At 52.0% G+C, this 22,857-nt stretch overlaps 1 protein-coding gene across 1 annotated transcript in view; it reads left to right on the top strand.

Annotated features, from left to right (window-relative positions):
* Positions 1 to 5,046: 5,046 nt before the first annotated feature.
* FAM167A (family with sequence similarity 167 member A) overlaps positions 5,047 to 22,857 on the top strand; it is a 43,125-nt gene continuing 25,314 nt past the window's right edge. The window contains exons 1-2 of the mRNA XM_047857685.1: positions 5,047 to 5,314; positions 11,050 to 11,149. The gene's annotated coding sequence lies outside the window, so the exon portion shown is untranslated. The remainder of the gene's footprint in view (positions 5,315 to 11,049; positions 11,150 to 22,857) is intronic.

Below are 22,857 nucleotides of genomic sequence, written 5' to 3'. Positions count from 1 at the left end.
TCCCCACTCACCCTCTCTCTGTCTCTGTTTCTCAAAAATAAATAAATAAACATTAAAAAAATATTTCAATATTGTAGGTGAAGGAAGTGCCGCTCAGAAAACTTGAGTGACTTTTTACAGGCACACATCAGCAACCAGAAAATCCAGGGCTTGAACCTGACTCTGCCTGCTTCCAGACACCTGCTGTTCCCCTTCACCACACTCCTTTCCCTACCACCCATCCTCACCCGGGAAAGGCAGTGAGCCACTCCCTGCCATGGGTCTAGACTTTCATGGCCTCTTACCACCAGTAAAATGGAAACAACCTCTTTATTGGTATCCTTGCCTCCTGCCTTGTCCCCACATCCATCCAGTCTCTCTGAGATATAAAAGCCATGACATGCTCCCTTCTTAACCTCTTGCCTTCAGGATCACATCCAAAGGCCTTATCTGGCCCATCATGCCCTTTTGTAGTCTGCTCAAGTGCATTCCTGTCCGGTCCACACTATTCCCTCTCTTGCCTCACTCCACCTCCAGCCTCCCCAAACCTCTCCCACCCAGCTCCCACTCATCTTGCTCATCTGGGCTTAGATGACAGCCATCAGCTCCCTGACTCCAGTTCTCAGGTCAATGCTTTGCTAATTACCGGCCTACACTAATGAGCTGCAGGTGCTGTACCCCAGTGCCTAGCACCAGGTGACACGGTGAGCTGCCCACATATGCTCATTGAACTAATGAGTTCCCCACAAGAGAGGAAGCTGGTCTCCATCTCCCTCCCGTGCTTCAGCCTGAATGATCCCCTCCTGAGGGATACGGGCAGGAAGAAGCCATTATTGTTGTAGCACCAATGCCAAATGACCAACACTTCCTGGATCCTCTTGAAACACTGGGCCCCTGGCTGGAAAAGTCTCTCCTAAAGGCCAGTGGTGGAGCCTAGTGGACTCTGGCCCACGCCTACAAATCCTAATCGCTCCCTGGAGCAGGAGAGTGTCCTCCGTGCACCTCGGCCAAACAAATTTCTTCCTTCCTTCCTGCTCTCATTCAGTGAACGGGCACCAAATTTCAATCACCAAGAGGGATACATAGGAGCCTCAGACAATGGAGTTTGCCCTGGAGTAGCTTAGAAACTCCAGTGGGAACCGGTGAGACTAATTTAGATAAAGCTTTGTGATGTGGGAGGGCCAAGAAGGCAGAGGCCCTGCCCAGCTGTGCAATCTGTACAGTCCCTTGGGGGAAAGGCGAGGCCTGGCGATGGTCCGGATCTGGCCCAGCACCTCCACCCTGTCACCTCCCTGGTGTCATCTCCCACAGCCCTTGTGACCCTCCCCCATCACTGCACTCCAGCGTGAAGCCCCCTTGCTCTTCCTTGACTGTGTCAGACATGTTTGCTCAGCAGGCACCTTTGCCCTGGCTGTTCCCTCTGTTAGTTCCCCAGATACCTCATGACCAACCCCCTCATCTCCTTCAAATCTTTCTTCTAAAGTTACCTTATTTGGGCACCTGGGTGTCTCAGTCAGTTAAGCGTCCAGCTCTTGACTTCAGCTCAGGTCATGATCTCGTGACTCAATGAGTTCGGCCCCGCATTGGGCTCTGTGCTGGTGGTATGGAGCCTGCTTGAGATTCTCTCCCTTTCTCTCTCTGCCCCTCCCCAGCTCGTGCTTTCTCTCTCTCAAAATAAATAAGTAAACATCAGAAAAAAAAAATAAATCAAGTTACCTTATTAATGAAGTCATCCCTGCGTGCTGCGATCGACTGTGGTCACTGAGGCGGCCTTGCCGTTTGCGTCCAGGGACTGGTGCAGTGGCATGAAGTGCCCTAGGCTGGGGTCAGACCATTCTGGGAGCCCTGCCACTACCTGCTGTGTGACTTTGAGTAAGTCCCCTAACCTTTCCAAGCTTGGCACCCTCGCAGGTAAGAGGGAGACTATTTCTTGACCCCCTTATTGCACAGGTTTTCTGTAAAAACAGGAGAGATGTCGTCTCACCCATTCTGGGACTGCTGGAAAGGAAGCTGCTCGATAACCTGTAAAGTGCTGTGCTAATGTCAGCGAGGCTGCTGTCCACCAACACACACACTCGCCAAGGCGATGCAGACTTCCCACACATCATTACGCCTTGCCCCTTGAAGGTCAAATTGGATACCTGGACCGACCCACAAGGCAGCCCTAGACCCAGCGTGCTGTCTCAGAGTCCGGACTTGTCCTCCCAGGCTTGGCCCAGTGTTCCCTGGTCCGCATGGCCAACTGGAGGGGAAGAGCCCCCAGATGGCCCTGCTGCTCTGGGCCATGGGGATCCCCCGCCCATCACTGGACTCCAGCCCAGCCTCACAGGACCCCACATAAAAGGCATGAAAGGCCATGCAAAGCAGGAGACACCGGGTACCCCGAACACAGGACCATTTTTAGTCTGTAGTAATATTTCCTGATGGTGCCATTCACAAAAACTATGCACTGCAGCCCACAAAGAAAATTAATGCAAGTGTATAGAAGATATTTGAAAGCCTGTTTTTTCTACCACCCAGAGATAACCACAGCCAGTATATGCATATATCCTCCCAGTCTTTTTTTTTTCTACACATATAAAAAAACTAGACATTAGATATTAGAATTAAAGCTTTCATAATGTCTCATTTACTTAGACATTTGGTACTCCTATCGTATTTACTTGGCGTGAAATCCGCAGCATTTTCCCACATCAGTATATTTTTTGAAAATATTTTTGTATGCCTACTTACTACCCTATGCTGGAGCTCTACACATAAACTCATTTGACCACCACATATGGTTAGACATTAGGGTTAAGACTGTTCCAACAGAGACCTGGTTCCTTCTCCTTCTCCTCTCTCCCCACTCACTGACTGTCCTGGTCTTCAGCACTGACTGACCACCCTCCTGCCCAGGCATGTGCCAGGCAGAGTGGGAGGCACAGGGGAAGACCCCATCCCTGCCCCGGACAGGCTGCCTGTGTACGTGAAGACAGAAACAGTGCACTCACAAAAAAGCAGAACAGGAGCCCCACGCCGAATGACGGGTTGATAGGGTGAAGAAAGTTGAAAGCATTTCCAGATGGGATGGGACGGCTCCACCAAGAAGACATCGGAGCACTTATCACATGCCGGGGCCAGAATACACTGGCGGCCAACAGGGCAGATGATCAGTATCCAGCACAGGGCCGTGTGGTCAGGTCCGGCCAGTCCAAGAGAATGCTGAGTCTGGACCAAGCCGTCTCCCTGCAAACATGGTTCCTGCCCCTTCGAGCCTACAGCCTCAGAAGGAGGGAGATATTAATCAAATAACTTCACAAATAAAGATCACATTACAACTGGTCCACAAGGGAGAGGTAGGTAGGGCTAGAGGACATGTAACCTGGGGCTCCCTCGGGAGGCAGAAGTGTGGCCAGCCCCATGTGGAAAGAGCAGGTGCGGAGAAGGACCTGGAAGAGTGTCTGGAGAGCAGAGCAGCAACACAGGATGGACCCCAAGGGGTGGGCAGAGCCAGGCCCGGTGGGCCATGCTGGGCTTTAATCTTGGGAGGAATGGGGGTTGTTGGAGGGCTGTAAGCAGGGAGGAGCGGGGCTTGGATTTCCCTTTGGAAGAGTTTGCTCCGGCTGTGGACGAGTAACTGGCCAAGGGGTGGGGGCAAGAGTGGACGCAGCACAACCGGTTAAGAGGCCTGCTGCAGGAGCTGGGGCAAGCTGATGGCGACCTGCACCAGGGTAATGGCCAAGGGGATGGGAAGAAAGGGAAGGACCGGATTGATATCTCTAGGATCAAGAGGTTGGGTCGATGACAGAACTCTCCTAAAAAATGCCCATTCAAATACACTTGCTAGCTTAGAAGCATGAACCTGTGAGCATGGTGCTCGCATTAGCAGGACGTCTCTGTGGACAAAGTCCCTCTGCAGACGTCCTAGCGAAGGCAGAAAGGAAGAAGTGGGATGGAGCCCAGATGGGGAACCGCAATGAAGGACAGAGCACCAGGGGGCAGCACCAGGGGCTGGGCATCTGTGGGGACTGAGTCGTCCCAAGCAGCCCAGCCCATGGGACCTGGGGCAAGTCACTGTGCAGCCCCACACCTCTGTGCGTGGGCACATCTGTCCATGGAGGAAACAACACCCGCCTTGCACCCCCAGTATGAGTGTGATGGCAGATTAGATCACTTTGGAGGATCCTGCCAACCTCAAGTGTCTTAGGAAAAGAACTTGGCCATGTCCCAGACTGCCCTAAGAATGAAGCCAACTTCCAGTAATCAGCCCTGAGGTCAGGGGTTCCAGAAGGAAGTGGAGCCCTTCCGCTCTGGACTGGAGCCCTGTGTCTCCAGTCAGGACTGACCCCAAAGGCCAGGATGGGGCAGCCGAGCTGCTGTCCTGTATGTGTTGTAGGTGCCTGGACCTGTAGACTCTGGTGGAGCACAGACTGGTTCTTAGACCATAACTCTCTCCAGTGGTTGACAGGGCACATAGTAGTTAGTACGTGTCATCAGGCACCCTGTGGTTTGTGGGGAAAACACATGCTCTGGGGCAGGTCTGGGAGACAGACCTGGAAGACGTCTGTTTCTACTTAACCTCTGGTTTGTACTTAGCCTCTCTGAGCCTCAGTTTCCTCATCCGTAAGCTGGAAATGCCCACATCTGTCCTGCAGAGTCGCTGTGACGGTGTGGCGTAGGTTAGGTCCTCAGTAACGGGATTTGCTGCTGGTAGTCTGAACTCAAGCCGCCTGTGGATGGGGTGTAGGCTCTAGGCTCGCTCAGGCCCGCTGGAAGGTCGTTCTCTTGCCCCCTCCACGCACGCAAACTGCTGACACTGGCAAAGCCACGTTGCCATGCTTAGGGGAAAAACTGCTTTGGTTTCGGCTTTAATAATAATAATAATAAAATGGATATTTGGGTTTGGTTTCGTCTAGGCTTTGGCAAACGCCTGTGGTTTGTTTCTACTTGCGGCTGGGCGGCGGCTCTGGTTCAGGTCCCGGCGGGGACCGAGCAACTGGAAGGGCTTTAGGACCCGGCTGCGCGTCTGCGGGACCCCGCGCGTCCCGGTCCCGGGAGCGGCGCGCGGAGAGGCTAGAATGAGAGGCTGGAGGGGATCGGGCTGAAACCGCTCGCGGTGAAATAGCTCCGCCGTCGCCAGGCAACCGCCCTGACGCAACGCAAAAGAAAAAAAAAAGTCCCTTAAAAAAAGAATAGTGCTGAGAATTCACGGGAGCAGAGAGAAAGGGAGGCAGGAGCCGGCTCAGCCCCGCAGGCTGGGGCCAGGAGGCTGTGGCGAGGGTAGCCCGCGTCCGGAGAAAGAGGCGGGGATCTAGGTGACACCCTTGGAAAGGGCCTCGGAGCGCCTCGCAAGGTAGGTTCGCAACAGGGGCGGGAACGTTCCCAGGGCTGGGGTCCAGGCTGGAGTCGCGGCTGGGCGTCGGGCTGGGGATGGGCCGGGGGCTCGGGGCCGCAGGTCCCTACAGTAGGCGCTGGCAGAGACCAGCCTGGCCGGGGGCTGGGGAGCACCGATCCTGCCGGCCCCTGGGGGCTCAGTTCCCTCGTATGGAATGGGACAGCCTGTCGGATTCTATCTCCCTTCTCCTTGCTGGCCCGTTCCGCGGTTAAGATCTGGATGGAGATTTGGGGTACACGGTCTGAGAGGGAGGAGCCCCACTCAGTCTCTCCAGATCTACTCCCAGACTGCTTATCATCTCTGAGCCCACCCTGTCCCTTCTGTCCTACTTCAGGCTCCGTGACATGAAGTTCCTGCCCTCCCTAACTCAGAAGAAGTGGCCCAGGGCACTTGGGCCCTGGGTGTTCTGAAGGGCTGAGGCCAGTGTGATCAGAGGGGACTGCGCAGCCCAAAGGGCCCCAGAGAAATGAGCAGCTCAGCCTTGAGACTGCACCCCCCACCCCACCCCCTCACTGAGAGAAGGCAGGAAGGTCTTTGGTCCTTGGCTAGTAGGCAGGTGTCTCCTTCCACCAAGTCAGGTTGGATATTCTGCTTTTAAAATAATCCCTTATTGCCTATATCTGGTCTTCATTCCCTGTGGCGTATGGTTCCTCCGGAGAAGGTCCGGAAGGCAGATAGGTTCCAGGCTGGTGGGCCGTGACCTCATCTTAGCCCACAGGCATGTTCCCGCAGATCAAGTTTCCATCCACTCCCAGCCATTCCTGGTGAAACCCAGGTGGGGTGAGCCCAGGTCCCCATCAATAGGGAAATCTCCAAAGTGCCCAAGGGAGACATGGCCGGGAAGCAGCTTTCCTCCTTATGCCCCAGAGATGGTCCTGCCACCCACCAGGCAAGGGATGGCGAGTGCTGGGCAAAGTCCTGGGACAGCAGAGGTGACCATGGCGTCTCTAGCCTGACCACGTCCGCTAGTTTCTGCTAGCATGTTTTTCAGAGGTTTGGCAAAGCAACCACTAGCTGTACTTAGAGTGGATAAAGACGACAGCTCTTTCCTGAGTGCACTTACCAGTCAGGCACCGCTTGAGAACGCTTCGCATCCATTGGACATTTTATCCTCACAATCGCCCTTGGAGAGGACATCGCATCCCCATTTTGCTGATGGGACCCCAAGAGATTCACTAACTCTGTGCAGCTCAGGTGCCTGGTGAAAGAGCAGGGAGGGTCAGCCTCACGTGCCTGACTCCTAAGACAGTGCTCTCACAGGAAGGCTGCTTTAGGAGATCGGGAGGGAGAGGCCCAGAGAGGGGAAGAAACCGGTGGCACCCAGAGAAAACGAGAGCTGGCTGGCAGGGCTCATCCTGTGTCCTGGGAATGTCCCCTGCCATCCTGTGGAGCCAGGAAACCCATTTCTTGCATCAGTAGCCTGAAAGTCCCTGCAGTGAGGCCTGGCTCGCTTCAACCCCACTTGCCCCAAGTGGAGAGACGGATCCTGCCTCACCCCCTTTTCCTCTTTGCCCGCCCGAAGTCCTCCAACTTTTCATACACTTGTTCCTGTTTTGTCCTCCCAAATACACGCATAGATTTCCACAAAATTAGTAGTCGCGCTTCTGTGCCTACCAGCTTGGCCTTCCTCCAAAAAAGGGACTCTGGCAGAGAAGTAAATCAAGTCGGTGCCTAACTGTTTGCTGAGAGAGACCCACAGAGCCTCAGGCCCACGGGGAAGAAACCCCTTATTAGGCTTCTCACACACTCGGGTGGTTTCCTCTAGGTAAATTTTGCTAGTGGAAAACTCCCGTGGCCCCACAAGAGCATCTGGAATTTTCAGACTCCTCTGGGAGCTGTGCTTTAACTGGCAATGCCTCTTTGCTTGACTGGGATGTTGAACTACTCGCAAAGCTGAAAGATGAATGATACTCTGAATGCGTGGCTCCCCGTTTTACAGAATAGGAGTGAGGGAGTGCTTCCTGATTGGAAATGTCTGAGGACTAGCCAGGATGGCTCTCAATACGCAAATGTACACTGGGATTTGTATTGGGGTGAGAAGAGAGGAAGGCTTCAAGGCAAATTCTGACGCCGTCCTCAGCCACAACTGGAAGGCGTGGGGAGGGTCTAAAGAGAGGGTATGAGCAGGAAGGGTGAGCCTGGAGGAGGGAGAGGGCTTTAGCAAGCACTTGGCAATCAGCCTGTAGAGTTTGGGTTGCCCTAGAGGGTCCAGTTGCCCATAGGAGTTTGGAAAGCTGCAAATGTCAGCTTTTAGGACAGTTGCCCTGGTGTGTGAACGCCTAGAGCTTCCCCACCCCTCCCCCCATGTCTGTCTGGAGAAGCTAGGGAGAGAAAGGAAAGGAGAAAGAAGTGGGCAAGAGGAGAAGTGAGAGGCTTGCACTCCCCACACCATCTGCTTTCTTCCTGAATGCTACCCGACCCCTACGCCAACCCTGCAACAATGCTCAACCCAGAAAAACCTCTTAGAGACGAGATTGCATGAAGCAGCAGCCTGGTTCCCTGTGGGCACTGCCGTCCAAGGAAAGGCTCTCATCCCTAGGGGTAGAGGAGTAGCAAGCACTCCAGCAACAGGGGACTTCTCACCCCAGGGCCCCTGCCCAGCAGCCTTTGCAGAGCCCCAGGAAGGGACAGGGGTTCGGCTTATCCAGAGGTACAGACTGAGCCCTATTTCTTCAAGGCAATCTCTCCAGTACGGCCAGAAATCCCCCTCCCCAGTATCTGATCTAACTGTGGGAGATGGTAGTAGGTCCCAAAAGATTTCCTCATAGGGCTTGTCCCGTGAGACCTCCAAGGGAAGGTCCAGCAAGGAGCTGGTTTTCCGGGTACATAAGGGGCCCAGACAGGAACCTCCACTGTGGCCACAGTTTCAGGGCTTATTGAAGGCTGAGCAGCGTTTCCTCATTCCAGGAAGCCAACAGAGCCTCTGAACATGAGCTGGGCACTTCAGCCCTGCAAGGCAAGCTGGGGAACTCTCAGGGCGATAAGGACCCAGGAAGATCCTGGATCGGGATCCTTGACTGAGAGGCCACTTAGAGCCCTCACTGTGCCCCTACCCTCACCCCCCAGAGAGTTAAAAGTGACAGTACCTCCTTAGTCCTGTGAGCATTTACGTGTGCTGTGCCTTGGGGACACTGAGGCCCGTCTGGTCCTTAAGCCCATTTGGTCATAACTTTCAGGTTTTGCTGTGTTGTTTGTTTGTTTACTTGTTTGAAAGAAACCACTAAAAACTATGGTGAAGGTGAAGGCAAATCTCATTAACAGGTTGGATGGAAGCAAGCCTCAGACCAGACTCTGCCACACATGTACACATTTTTTGAACAACTATTTATTTGCAGACAAGTCCCGCAGAATTCATAAAGCTCGTTCTGTGGTCTCAGTGAGGTCACAGCCATCTGTCTCTCTAGGCGCCCTGGCCACACCTTCCCCGAGAGCTCCCGAGATTCTTTCACCCTGCCTTTCAAGGTCAAGAGTGCCTCAAATAATTTTGACCAACCCACATATCTTGAATACTTCTGTTTTCACTAAGGAGAATGCATTTCTAACATTTCCTCTGTTAATTATCAAGCCCAGTGTTGAGTAGAGAGCAAGAAAGACACCCAAAGCACCTGCCACAGCCCCCTGTGGAACGCCGACCCTGTGCTTGGGGCTGCTGGCCAGGAGCGGGGAGTCCTGATTTGAATGCACCCTTGTTAAATTCACCTTTGTTGCAGCTAGCCTAGTGAAACCACATAACATCTCACTCCATCTACAAAGGGTTTTAAGATCAATAATGGTCATTGCATCACAGATAAGACAATAGTCTTGCCCTCAAGGAATGTGGCTTCTGATCAGAGTTGCACATTAGAAAAGATACTTGGTGCAGCCTAGAGTACTGAGCTGACAATAAAGTCATGTTCTGAACATTCTGGAGCACACAGATGTACATGAACTAACTTTAACGGTTTGGTAGCCATTTACCACTTTGACAGGCCAAGGAGAGGCCCAGCCAAGTGTTGATATGGACGGGAGGGGACAGTCCTATTAGACAGAGGCATAACTAAGAATCCACATATACCCTATCTCACTGGATCCTTCAGAGCTTTGAGGTAGGTTCCATTATGAACCAACCCCATTTCATGGATGAGGAACTTAAGACCTGGAGGGTTACCCAAGGTCATAGAATGAGTAGGTGTTAGAGCTGGGCTATCAACCCCTATCCACCAGACAGCGTGGACATTGCTCAGCAGGCTGAATCCATGCTGGAGGCACCCCATCCCCCACCCCAGCCCCAGCCCCTTAGGACAGGCCCTGCCCAAACACAGGGAAACTCTAAGGACCCTTCAATCCCTGGAGGGGTAAGCACTCCCAGACAGAGCATGAAGTGAACTGACTTGCATAAGCACAGAGCATATCATGAAATTTCTTAGGAAGTCCTTGCTAAATCATTAGGCTTTGGAACTTGTAGCACAGAGTGAAATAGAAAGCCCATCCTCCAAACAAATTCCCATTTGAGCTGGAGTTTGTTTTATTTGAAGTTGAAGCCAATTATCCTGTGGATTTGGAGAATCCTAAATCTGCCTTGTTTAAGGGCTGAGACAAATCCCAGTCGGGGGACATTTCGGTGGGCCGCACCCCACAGGGAGAAGGTGTACATCCCCAGGGCCTTTAGCTGTGAAATGGCACCCTGAGTTTCAGTCAACTGTGAACTGTTCCCTACTTTTATAGCCAGAACACCCACTTGAACCGTGTTCTGCTTTGATCTCTGCAAATTGCATTAAAGGCAACTCTGTGTCTGCTTTCTGCCCCCTAATCCCCAACACCATGGCCTTTGGCCAGAAGAGTGCTGTGGTCACATGTGGCATTCGGCTGGGGGGACAACAGGCCGCCTTGGCCCCCGCCTGGGCATCTCTGCCTTGTCAGGCGTTTTCACGGAGGAGGACCTTTGCTTTAGACTCCCGAATTTCCCATGGCTAATTCTGTCCCCCCTTTCCCGCTCTGCCCTCTCCCCCGCTCCCCATGGGACTCCAGGATTCTCAGGCACCTTTCTCCCTGCCTGTCAGAGCACAGCAGCCCTTTCCCAGGGCATCACAGCCTTGGAAAGGACACTGTGGCGTCGACTCTGGGTGGCCCCGCAGCCCCCTCCCTGCAGCAGCTCTCTGCTTTCAGTGAGACAGTAAATTAGATCTGCAGGTCCCTGGAGCCGCGGCCTCTCCCCACAGCAACAGGAAAGCACAACTCTTTCTTGCTGATTTTCTCGGCAACTTCTTGCACTGGGCAGAATGATAGGCAAGGTTTCCACGTTCCCAGCCTTATGTGTAGCAGGAGGCCTGTGCGTCTGCTCTGAGCAGCCGGGAGCAGAGCCCATCAATTATTCAGCATGGACTGAGCACTTTGAATGTGCAAAGGTCTTAACAAGAGTTTTTTTTATAGCTTCTTGCCTCACTATATCCCAACGACATGAAACAAGGTTTCCTCGTCTTCTAGACAATAGAAGCTCAATTTGAATCAGAGGAAGAATCCAGGCCCAGCCAACCCCACTCACGAAGCTGTGTGACCCCAGACAAGTTTCGTAGTGTCTCTGGTTTGCGGTTTGTCTGTGTGGAACTCTCAGGAAGGTCTCTCAAGCCCAGACCATAATGTGTGGGGGAAAAATTGTAAACTTTTTTTTAAGAGAGTGACTTCAAAAATGTTTGTGATTGTTCTTGTGGTTTCAGGTATGGAAACAGAAGCTTTGAATGATAAATCGAGGTGCAGCCATTAGCACTGGACCTGAGAAACTGAGTTTCACTGAGAGACACTCCCAGAGGAGCGTGGGTAAGTGGGTGGCTTTGCCCCTACCCTCATGGGTGCAGCTCGGTGACATGGTGACAACCCATGAGCTGCTGTGGTCTAGACTCTGTGCATGTCAAGGGGGAAGGAAGCGTAGAGGCCACAGCACCCAAACTGCAAATTTTGCAGGGGGGAAGCAGAAGCCCGGAGGCGGGGGAGGTGAGTTGCCGCAGTTGCTCGGGATGGGGACAGGGTCCCCGGAGCTGACTCTCAGGCCAGGAACTCTTTTCTCTCCCACCCTGGGCTGGGTCTGTCCAAAATGGTTGTCTCATTCCGTCTGCCAGCAGCAGCGCTGTGACCCTGGATGGGAGCAGGAAGGTGGAGGGGAGTGAGGAACACAGGCTACTGAGACTCCCTGCACCTGCTGGGGTCCCAGACTGGGATCCACACCCATCGGCCCACCCTCCCTTGCCGGAAGCCTCGGGTCCAGGCATCCCAGCTGCCCCTGGGACTGGCCTGGGAGCCACGGTGCCCCCCAACAGAAACACCACAGGCGAAAGAAAGGAGTTCTGTCTCTCATGCTCCCATGCCAGGCACTTCACTCAGGTTCCAAGAAGTCAGGTAACTTGTCCAGGAGGGTTTCACAGTCACGCGCGGCAGAACTTTCCTGAGGCTCAGGTCCTCTCACTGCCAGGCCCTGCCCTCAGAGGGGGGCTCTAGCCCAGGAGAGAGCCCCCATGCCGCAGCAGTTTTGCTCACCGGCGTCAACAGAGAGAGGGACTGCAGTCTAGGTGCTCGGGTCTCGTCCCCCTCAACTGCCCAGATCAATTTTCTAGGCAAATAAAGCATTGCCATAGTAATATCCACTTTATCTTTTTTTAATGTTTATTTATTTTGAGAGAGTGAGAGAGAGCATGAGCAGGGGAAGGGCAGAGAGAGGGGGACAGAGGATCTGAAGCAGGCTCTGCACTGAGAGCAGAGAGCCTGATGTGAGGCTCAAACTCACGAACCACGAGATCATGACCTGAGCTAAAGTCTGACGCTTAACTGACTGAGCCACCCAGGCACCCCCATAAGAATATTTAAATGTTGTTATTTGCCCCTGGGATTCCTAAGAACCTGGGCTTTGAAACATTGAAACTATATAATGTGTGTGTTCCTATTACTTTTCTACATATGAAGCTACTTTGGGGACATGGTCACAATGGTGGAGTAGGAAAAACTTGGGCTGAAATGGTGGTTTCTTCACTTACCTGTGTATGATCTGTCAGGTAGAGATAATATTATTCCTATCTCAGGCCATTTCAAGGCTTCAGCTAGATGTTTGCACAGTGCCTGGTACATGGTAGCCACTGGAAAATGGTTCTCTTCCCCCTCTTCCTCTTGATTCTAGGAATTTATATATATATATATATATATATATATATATATATATACACACACACACAAATATATATATAAATATATATTTATATATATAAATATATATATAAATATATATAAATATATATATAACATTTATTTATTTTCAAGAGACACAGAGAGACAGAGTGTGAGTGGGGAAGGGGCAGAGAGAGAAGGAGATACAGAACGGGAAGCAGGCTCCAGGCTCTGAGCTGTCAGCACAGAGCCTGACAAGGGGCTTGAACCCACCAACAGTGAGATCATGACCTGAGCTGAAGTCGGACGCTTAACCGACTGAGCCACTTAGGCACCCCTAGGAATTTATATTTTTATTCCTGCATTCAGATAGAGAGAAAATGGCCTCTTATATATTTCTTTTATTTATACAGAAAATACGCAATAAAATTGAACTGATGATACCAAGCAAGTAGCTATAAGAAGCATGGGGAAGAATTGGAATCAGATTGTGCCTAGACAGATCCCAGTTAGTGTAGGGAGGTGACTTAGTCCCCTTTTGGTGGCAGGGGACAGAAGTCCAGCTTAAATTAGCTCAAGTAAAGGAGAGGATTTATTAGTGCATAGAATTGGAGGTTTACGTCTTTGGGCACTGTTGGGTCAATGGCTCTGAAGATGTCATATCTCTCTCTGTGTCTCTCCTTTGGTTCTCCTTCCTAAAGGCTTATTCCTTCTCAATGCAAATGAGTTTTCTCCATGAGGCTGAGAAGATGCACCTTGGAAACTCCAGGCTGAAAAGCCACCCTATTTCTTCAGATGCCTATATTTAAATCCCATGAAAATATTCAGAATAGCACTGGTTGGCCATGCACACATCCATTGGACCAGTCACTCTTGCCAGAGTAAGGGCTCAAATGAATGTCTAAGTCTGGGTCACATGAGCACCCCTGGGGATGGGGGTGATGGGCAGGGATCTATGACTCACCGTCCCTTCTGAACACTGAAATGACACAGGAATAGTCCCCACAGAAGGGATGCTGAAGACATTTTTGTCCATCTCACAGGTACATCATAAATGTAACAAAGTAATGTGGTCCAAGGAGATAAATGGTCATTACCTAAAACCTAGTTGGTGCAGAAAAGTTCAAAAAAATTTTGTTAGGGGAAGAAGCAATCAGTTCCATTCAGAAAGAACATGTAGAATGAGGTGGTGTTTGAAATAGGCTTAAAGACTTAGTCATAGTCATACATGAGGTCATGGGGGAAGGATAAAACATAAAGTTGAGGCCAGCTCCCCAAGCTACTTGCTCACCAATTCAGACACATTCTGACCTTGAAAGTCTTACCTATGATCTTGCAGAAGGTCTTCTACTGGACAGGTGTGGAGGTAGAACTACTCCAGCTAGAATGTGTTCACCAATTCACAACATCGTCATCCTCAGCATTTATGGAGCACCTACTGTTTGCAGAGCCTGTGTTCAGGACACAAAAGAGAAAGTAACACTCTTCTTATTGAGGAGCTAGACATCTGGTCAGGGAGATGGGACACTCCCACAGTTCAAGGTTGAACAGGCCATTGTGAGCAAGCATGACAGAAACCAGTGCCGGGAGAATTCAGAGAAAAAATGACCCGGCAGGTGAGGTGTCCTAGAGAACTTTTGAGAGGGAGCAACCCCTCAGCTGAGCTTTAAAGCAGAGCTTTAGTCTTTGTGAGGAGCAGGGAGGTCCCAGGCAGGCCATTCATTCATTCAATAAGTTTATTGAGCACCTACTACGTTCTGAGTGCTAGGGGCACAGTAGTGAACAAGATAACATCACTGCCTTCACGGAGCTTACATTCTAGTGGGGGAAACATACTGAACAAGTAAACAAATCAACATATAACATCAGAGTTATATGGAGAGTGATAGCAGCTACAAATTAAAATGAAGGGAGGATATCTCCATAGGATGGTCAGAGCCGGTCTCTGTGCGGTCTCTGTCTAGCATCAGAGCAGACATGAGTGAAGTGGGTGCATGAGATCAGGCAGAAGTCAATTGATGGAACCGAGGCTGCAGGGCAGGGAGTACAGTCCCAGACTCTTAGAAGACATGGCTGGATTGTCACAGTGGCTTGCTTGCTGCCGGGAGGAGTCATCCAGGCAGCAGACAGACGACTTCCAGGAAGTAGAAAATGAAGGGTTCTTCCAGGTTCTCCCCTTACAAGTGAGCTGTCCGTAGATCATGGGGGCATTGAGGAAGACCCCACTGATGTGCACACCCAGGATACATCCCCCTTCCTTACCGTCATCCCCGACCACATGCCCAGAACACACATGCGACAATATAACCCATCACACACACACACACACACACACACACACACACACACACACACGCACACACACCCCACACAATGTCCTAGCACATTTCACCCCCTACCCACCATCCAGTCTGTGCAAGATGTCATTCCCCCATCTCAGGCGCTCCCTTCCAGACACCGACTCAGACCAAGACATGGAATAAAGATGAGCTATGTAGGGCCAGACCAGCGGGTGTCCCCTCCTGCTTCAGTCACCATGGCAACCTCTGACAGGAGAGAAAACACGGGCTTTCTGGCAGCTCCTTGGAGCTCCCTGGCTCCTTTGGGCAGCTCTGTAGGGCGCAGGTCTGTGTACCCCCCACCCCCTCCGGGCCTCTCAGCCTGGGTGTTAGCACTCCTGCAAGTCTGCAGAACACGGACTAGAATTTCACTGCCTTACTGGGCCACCACCACCCGGAGGTCAGGCCTGAGTGGGGGCCCTGGGCTCTCTGATTAAGATAAGCATCAGGGTTTTATGGTTAAACCTAGCCGGAAAAGCCTGCCTCGTCAAAGCTCCGCCTCCACGTCCCAGACCTCTTGACCCCTCACCCACCTGGGCGGGGGGTGGGGGAGGGTGGGGGGGCGCGGGTGAAGAATTAGCTGCTTTAGAAAAGGAAAGAGATAAATTCAGGTGTGAGTTGTGGCCTGGGCCACCCTTAATTTAAGTTTATTGAACATGCCATGGTCTACCAAGCCCTTTCCCTCACTCTTCCTCTTCTCAGCCTCACCACAGCTCTGCAGTAAGGATGACACTGCAAGAGCCTCACTTTCCAAACAGGGGCCCTTGTGACTCTCAACTAGAGAAGGGACCACCCTGCTCTGAGGGACACATGGAAATGTGGGGAGGGGAGATTTTTTTGTGGTTGTCACGCTGTTTTATGACACTGCTTAGCCCTCAGTTATGTACTTTGTCTCCCCAAATGAATTCTGCATTCCCCCTCATTGCAGTCAGGGCTCTTGGTTGTGAGCGACAGAAAACAGTGTCACCTACAGCCCTTCCAGAACTGGCAGGAGGCAAAGACCCAAGGGAGAAAACAGGAAGAGCCAAGACAGCTCCAAAACACAAAGAGTGGCAGGCACAGCTCTGTGAATTAAATTATTTGCCTGAGACAAACTCAGTGGGGTGCTAGGTTTTTACTCACAATATATCCCCAAAACACTTCTGACTCCAGATGTGTGAGTTTTCCGCACCACACAACCCTCCGGCTCTCTGCAGGCACCAACTGGGTGTTGTCGGATTTAGCTCCGTTTCGACACCATCTAGCTGAAGTTGGTGTCAGATCCTGCCAGGCGAGGGCTCGGTCCCACCAACGGCAGCCACTTCACATGCCAACTCCAAGTCCCAGGCTGTCGCCTGTACTTCTGACCTACTGGCTCTAAGTTGGGAATTGTCCCCAACCCCCACCTCTGATTCACTAAGTTTGCTAGAATGGCTTAGCAAAAAACTCAGGGAAGCATTTGCTTACATTTACCTGCCAAAGGGAGAGGTACATAGGGCAAGGTGTGAGGATGGGGTGTAGAACCCCTCCAGGTGTGCCCCTCCCGAATTCCCATATGCGCACCAACCCCTCTTTGAACTCCTTCAGTTAGGGTTTTTATGGAGGTTCATTAGGTATGCATGATTGATTAAATCACTAGCTGCTTGTGATTGGCTCAATCTCCAATCCCTCCCCTGCCCAGGGCAGGGGTGGGCCTAAAATTTCCAACCTTCTCATCACAGAGTGACAAGCAGCCCCATGCTGAGGGTGGGGGTGGGGGGGAGGAGCTTTCCAAGAGTCGCCTCATTAACATAAACTCTGGTAGGTTTGAAAGTGGGCTTGTCATGAATAATTAGACACTCCTTTCACCTCTGTGGCTCTAGAGCTACTTCAAGAACTAAGAACAAAACCCAGATATGTCAACAAGAAATATTCTTATGCTCTTATCACTTAGGAAATTCCAAGGGTTTTAGGAGCTCTGTATCAGAAACTGGGGATGGAAACCAAACACTGTATATATTTCTTATTATATGTCACACCCTCCAACAATCCTTTAGCAGGGATGGTCTGGCTAAGAGGATGCTACCTCATCTGCAGTGCACAGCTGCCTCCAAGGCTCATGCGGCCACAAATGAATCCTAACCATTTTTCCATCTGGGCCTCACACACACCAGATCCTGAGGCCTGGGTCTGGGCATCTGACTGGCCAGGCTCAAGTCACAGGCTCACACCTGGCTGTCAGGGCACGGGACAGGAAGGAGGGAGGATCTGATCCTCCCCTTCCAGTGAAGCAGAGGTACCCAACCTGCCTGCTGTCCAGCACAAAAGGAGGCACTCCCTGAAAACAGGATAAGTCAAACAAACAAGACAAATACCAACAAATATCCACTGTGTTGTTTTATATTCTTTGTCCAACGCATGCTTATGTTGGTTATAAATGTCAGAAACACAGTTTCTCCCTGTGGTGAGCAAGATGGCCCCCAGCAACCCCAGGTCAGCATGGAACACAGCTGGTTTCTGGATAATTCGGGTACAGAAACCTAGGAGAGTTCTGATTAGCCCAGATTGAGTCAGGTGACCACCTACTCAGGACAGAGGGCATGCCCATCCCGTAGGAAACACACAAAGAAATGCTCTTTCCAGAAGAGGGAAAGGACCCTGGGTAGAAATCACCTTGTGATGCTGGACACAGGAGAGGTCTTCCAGTTACACCTGTGATGCTGGAATGCCTTTCGTGCCATCTCCCAGTCCTGGTGCTTGATGCAAGACAAAGCTATTCCTGTCTTCCTAGGGCCTGGCAGCTTGCGTCTGGGATTCTGAGGTCAGGGCAGGTCTCATAGGATGGGTGGTGAGGGTACCAGGACCAGGTCCCCTCTGCTTCTCTGAGCCCATCCAGACTGGCTCAGACTTGAGCAAGTATAGGCCACAGTGCACCGGGTGGGGGCCGGGAGGAATCTGTTCTTTTGGCTGGTTCATTCCATAAACATTTATTTTTATTTATTTATTTACTTATTTTTAACATTTTTATTTTTATTTATTTTTTTTTTTTTGAGAGACAGAGACAGAGCGCTAGTTGGGGAGGGGCAGAGAGAGGGATACACAGAATCCGAAGCAGGCTCCAGGCTCTGAGCTGTCAGCACAGAGCCTGATGCGGGGCTTGAACCCACGAACTGTGAGATCATGACCTGAGCTGAAGTCAGATGCTTAACTGACTGAGCCACCCAGGCGTCCCCATTCCATAAACATTTAGAGAGAGCAGCATGGTGTTAAGTGCTACGTGTTCCAGGATACGAAGCCTGGTTCTCACCCTCATGAAGCTCAGAGTCCAGTAGAGGAACCATCAGGAAAGTGTCCTGTAGAAGTTCTGTGGCTGGGTTGTGAGCCAGCCCGGAGCTGTGCTGCAGCGGTTAAATCCCAGCTTTCCCCTTCGTTAGTCCTGTGACCTCAGGCAAGCTACTCAACCTCTCTGTGCCTCAGTCTCCTCATCTGTGGAATGGAGACCATGCTAATCCTTGCCTTATAGGGTTGCTGTGATGATTAAATGTGTTAGTACATGTACAGCTCCTAGAACAATGCCTGGTGTGGTCCGCTCTGAGTAAGTGTCAGCTAATGTTGTGATGACATAATTGTTTCTCCGACATGCTCTCCTTGCATCCCAGGCACACGCAGCTTGGGCAAGTCAAGGAAGACTTCCGGAAAAAGAAAACCCCTGAGCAATGAGGGGTAGAAGGGAGGGAAGGGTGTTCCAGGCTGAGGGACCGGCTTGTACAAAGCCACGAGGGTGCCAGAGAACGTGGTACTCACTGGGACAGGGGCGTTGGAGAAGAAACGGAACAGTTCTGGCAAAGAACCCCGGACTGGAAGGGCCAGGCACGAGTCTGGGGATCCAGACAGGGAGAGGGCGGCTTCTGAGTTTTTCAGAACGGAGAGCAGTAAGGAGTGGGAGCCACCAAACTACCCAGGCTCATACTACCTTCACCCTTGAGAGAGACAGAGACAGAGAGAGTGGGTTAGCAGTCCCTGTACCCTTCCCTGCCCACGGAGTCCATCTAGGAAGTGGGTTTGAAAGTCGTCCAAGTAAACAGATTAGGTCATAACGAGACCAGGTCATAATTGGCTGAATGACTGAGCTGCACCCACCTGGCTCCTCCAGCGGCTCAGGAATTAGCTTAAGGCGGGCACAGCCTCCTTCGTGGCAACCATGATGGGCCAGAGTGAGCCAGGAGCGTGTTTGAGCAGCGGTCCTCCTGTGCCGTGTACGTCCCCAGGCGCTGGCATGTCACCGCCCAAAAAGGCTGATGCGCCCCTGAGGCCTGTCCTCTGCTGCGGGGAGTTTCATGTTCCCCTGCAGCCGGGTGGCCCGCCTGGCAGGGCACGCCTGGGCCTGGTGGGGTTAGGGTCTGGCCTTGTTCTTCTGGGTGCATCCTCTGGCTTCCCTCCTCCTTGGGCTGTCTGCCTTTGCAAAGCTCAGAGTAAGAGAAAATGTGTTCCTCGGAGCAGGAAGGACTTATGTTAGATGTAAAGAAAGCCTGTTTGCCCAGGTGTCAGAGGCTTCTTCCTCCCAGGGCCTAGACTCCAGAGTCCCTGGTTTGTCCCTACTGCCCTTTCAGACCAGAAAGCTGTCCAGTGCTGGCCTCTGCTCCCCTGCACTCGGCTGGCACCTCTCCACCAGCTCAGCACCCACTAAGTGCCCACATCCCTGGAGTGACTTGAGTGGGTGACCTTCCGGCTCAGCTCGCGGCAGCCCAGCTGGAGGGGAGGGACAGCTCCATATGGGGCTCTCAGGCACCGGGGCATCCAGAGGGTACGCTCCCTGGGACAACGTCTGATGACCAGGAGACCGGAGAACAGATCCTTTTTCAGCAAATACTCACCACCTGGATGTGCTGAGGGCACAGGAAGCAGGCTAGGGCTCTGTCCCTGCCTGCTATATGCGACAGGGATGTAGTGATCCCAGGATGAGTCCTTGACTCAGACCTCTCCACACCCCACACATGCCTCAATGATAATAATAATCCTCAGGTGGGTACAGCTCTTCAAAGGTTGCAGAGAGCTTTCATGTACAATCCAACTGATCCTCCCACCATCCTCATAAGGCCGGTTGGGGTAGGAAGCACCCTTGTACAGAGTAGGAAACTGAGGCCGAGAGGAGAGAGCTGAGCCCATGCACTGGGTTTATGGGTAGCAGATCTGGGACCAGGGCTGAGGTATTCGGCCCCCTGCCCTTGCTCTTACCAAGTGGATAACACACTGTCAAGGCTGGATCACCCCCCGGGGATCCTGAACTGTGGACAGGGGTGTTTAAAATATGAGCAGGGAGGGAAGGGAGTGGGGATACAGAGTGGTGTTTTCCTAAGCTGGGCTGTTTTTCTTCCTGTCTCAGGCCTGCTAGTCACCGCCGCATGGGGAGAATCTGAGCAGGAGCCCTGAACCTCTGGGGGGAGGTGGGGCCGGCTGACTTCATCTCAGTCGGCTTCCAGGGAAGGATGTAGGGTGCAGGTCAGGGACCAACAGGGTGACTGCTCAGTGCAGCACAGAGGGGTTTATGTGGTAATCTGACTGATGTAGCACTGATAGCTCTCATCATCTTAGGTATAATATTTTGGGGGGGGGGGCACCTGGGTGACTCAGTCGGTTAGGTGTCCGACTTCAGCTCAGGTCATGATACCACGGTTCATGGGCTGGAGCCCCGTGTAGGGCTCTGTGCTGACAGCTCGGAGCCTGGAGCCTGCTTCGGATTCTGTGTCCTGCTCTCTCTGCCCCTCCCCCGTGTCCGTTCTGTCTCTCTCTCTCAAAAATGAATAAGCATTAAAAAAAAAAAAAGAAGAATATTTTTTAAAGTATAACTTTGTCTAGGGCTTACTGTAGCTTACTGTATAGCAGGTACCATGAAGGGCTCAGTATTTGTTACTTTAGTCCTTGAAATGACTCAGGAAGTGGACATTATTACCCTCAGGGCCGGTTTCATGAGCGAGGAACCCAGGCAGCCCCACTGGGCCCAGGCTTGTTAATGCTCTCCTGTTGCCATCTTCAAATTCTCAGTACTTTTTTAACAAGGAGCTCTGCATTTTCATTTTGCGCCAAGCTCAGCAAATTACGTAGACAGTCCTGGTTACCCCCGCTTCTTAGAAGAGGACACAGAAGCACAGAGTGGTTGTGAAGGGACGGGTCCAAGATCACAGAACTGGGCCCCTGGGGTGGGGGTGGGGGCGTCTAACCCCAACACCCACACCGTCTGGAGTGGAGAGGCCGACCAGAGTCAGAAGTCTGTGCTCAAGTCCCACTGCTTGGGACTCTCTGTGGTCATGGGTGACTCACTCCATCCCTCCCAGCCTCAATTTTCTCATTTGTGAAATGGGATGATCCCCTCTGATCCTCGGGGCCATCATGAGGCTTGAGGGAGAGGATGCACACGCACACGAGTAAGCTCAGAGGATCAAAGGATCATCACTAGCTGACTCACAGCGCATTGGCGTTCCTGTTGATGCCTCCTCCAAGTCATTCTGACACCGTCTTCACCGGCCTTCCCTGTGAGTTAAGAGAAACTCCCCCTGCCCTTAGAGGCGGCCACACAAAGTCATCGAGTCCTAGCTGTTTCCCACCCCAAAGGGAAGACCCTTCCCTTACAGGTTCTCCCTCTGGCCACGGATGCCCCTGCCCTCTGCGGTGAGTGTGCAGCTCGGGGAGAGAAAAGGGGGACTTGGAATCCACATGGTCTCCTAACACAGCTGCGGTGTGGGGAGCGCTGCTCATGGTTTGCCTGCAATTAGATCCTCTCCAAAAATCTTCACTGGAAATAATCAGAGCTTCCCTGTCAGTGGAGAGAAGTCCTATAAGGTAGCGCCGCTCAGAGGCCCGCTCAAAACAGATCCTGGTACCTCTGCAAAGAGGCAGAGGTGTCTGGGAGGGGCTGCCAATGGGTCTTTAGATTTGGAGAGAGATTCTAAAGAAGTCTGTGTGACCTTGAGGCTGCCCAGAAACACCCTTAGAGAACACCCCATATTTGCAGAGCAGCTAAACCTGCAGAAAACCTTAGTCCCATCAATCCCCCAAACCTTGGAGGTGGCTATTAGCACCCCCGTTTTATAGGCGGGGAAACTGAGGCTCAGCAAGCCTGACAGCACCTACAGCTAGGCCATCTGATCCTTAGCCTAGTGTTTCTATCTCAAGACCAGTGGTTCTCGACCCTGGCCACTCACTCACATCACCTAGGGAGCTTTACAAATATGTGATGCCTGAGTCCCACCCCAGAGCCCCTAAGAGTGGGGCCTGGGGAATCCATTTTGGTGGAAGTTCCTCGGGGGTTCCCAACAGTGTGGTTAGAGGTGAGAACTAGGTTTCTCTGCCATTAGTTGGGGTAGAATATTTCTCCTCATTCCTCAGGGATGTCCCAAAACGGGGGCCAGGCTCCGAGCAAGGGGAGAGCCGCTAGATTTCCTTAAGTCACATCACGTTGCAGGTGGGGATTGTAGAAACAGTCCAGAAAGACAGCAATCTCTCTTCTTCTTTTTAAAGTTTACTTGGGGGGTGGGAAATGAGTGGGGAAGGGGCAGAGAGAGACGGGGACAGAGGATCCAAAGCAGGATCAGCGCTGAGAGTGGAGAGCCCAACGCGGGGCTCGAACTCACGAACCGTGAGATCATGACCTGTGCCGAAGTCGGACACTTAACTGACTGAGCCACCCAGGCGCCTAAGCGCCTCGAGTGTCTCCATCGCCAGGTGGGAAAGAAGCCCCACGTCCCCCCTGGGGGACTGAGCCTGTGTTTTGATTTCCCCCTCCCCAATTCTCTGCCTCCTCCTGTGCCTGCCCACCCACAAACCCCTGCCCAGTTCCCATCATCCAGACAAGTAATCAGAACTCTTTGTTTTAGTTTTTCTCCTTGCAGAGATCTTTTTAGGCACACACAAGTCAATAAAAAATCTGTCCCTTCCCTTCCTCTTCCACACCAACAGTGTGCTCTCCAGACTATGAGTGTCCCGTTGTGTTTTTTTCATGTAAGCTTTGTCTTGGACATCGTTCCGTGCCAGTTCATTCTTTCTCTGCATGCCCTCTGCACACAATTTTAAAACTCCCCT

The sequence above is a fragment of the Prionailurus viverrinus genome, chromosome B1 (genome assembly GCF_022837055.1).
Source record: "Prionailurus viverrinus isolate Anna chromosome B1, UM_Priviv_1.0, whole genome shotgun sequence".
Classification (NCBI taxonomy): Eukaryota; Metazoa; Chordata; class Mammalia; order Carnivora; family Felidae; genus Prionailurus; species Prionailurus viverrinus.
The sequence above is the reverse complement of the archived record's forward strand: the minus strand, read 5'-3'. Positions and strand labels throughout refer to the sequence as shown.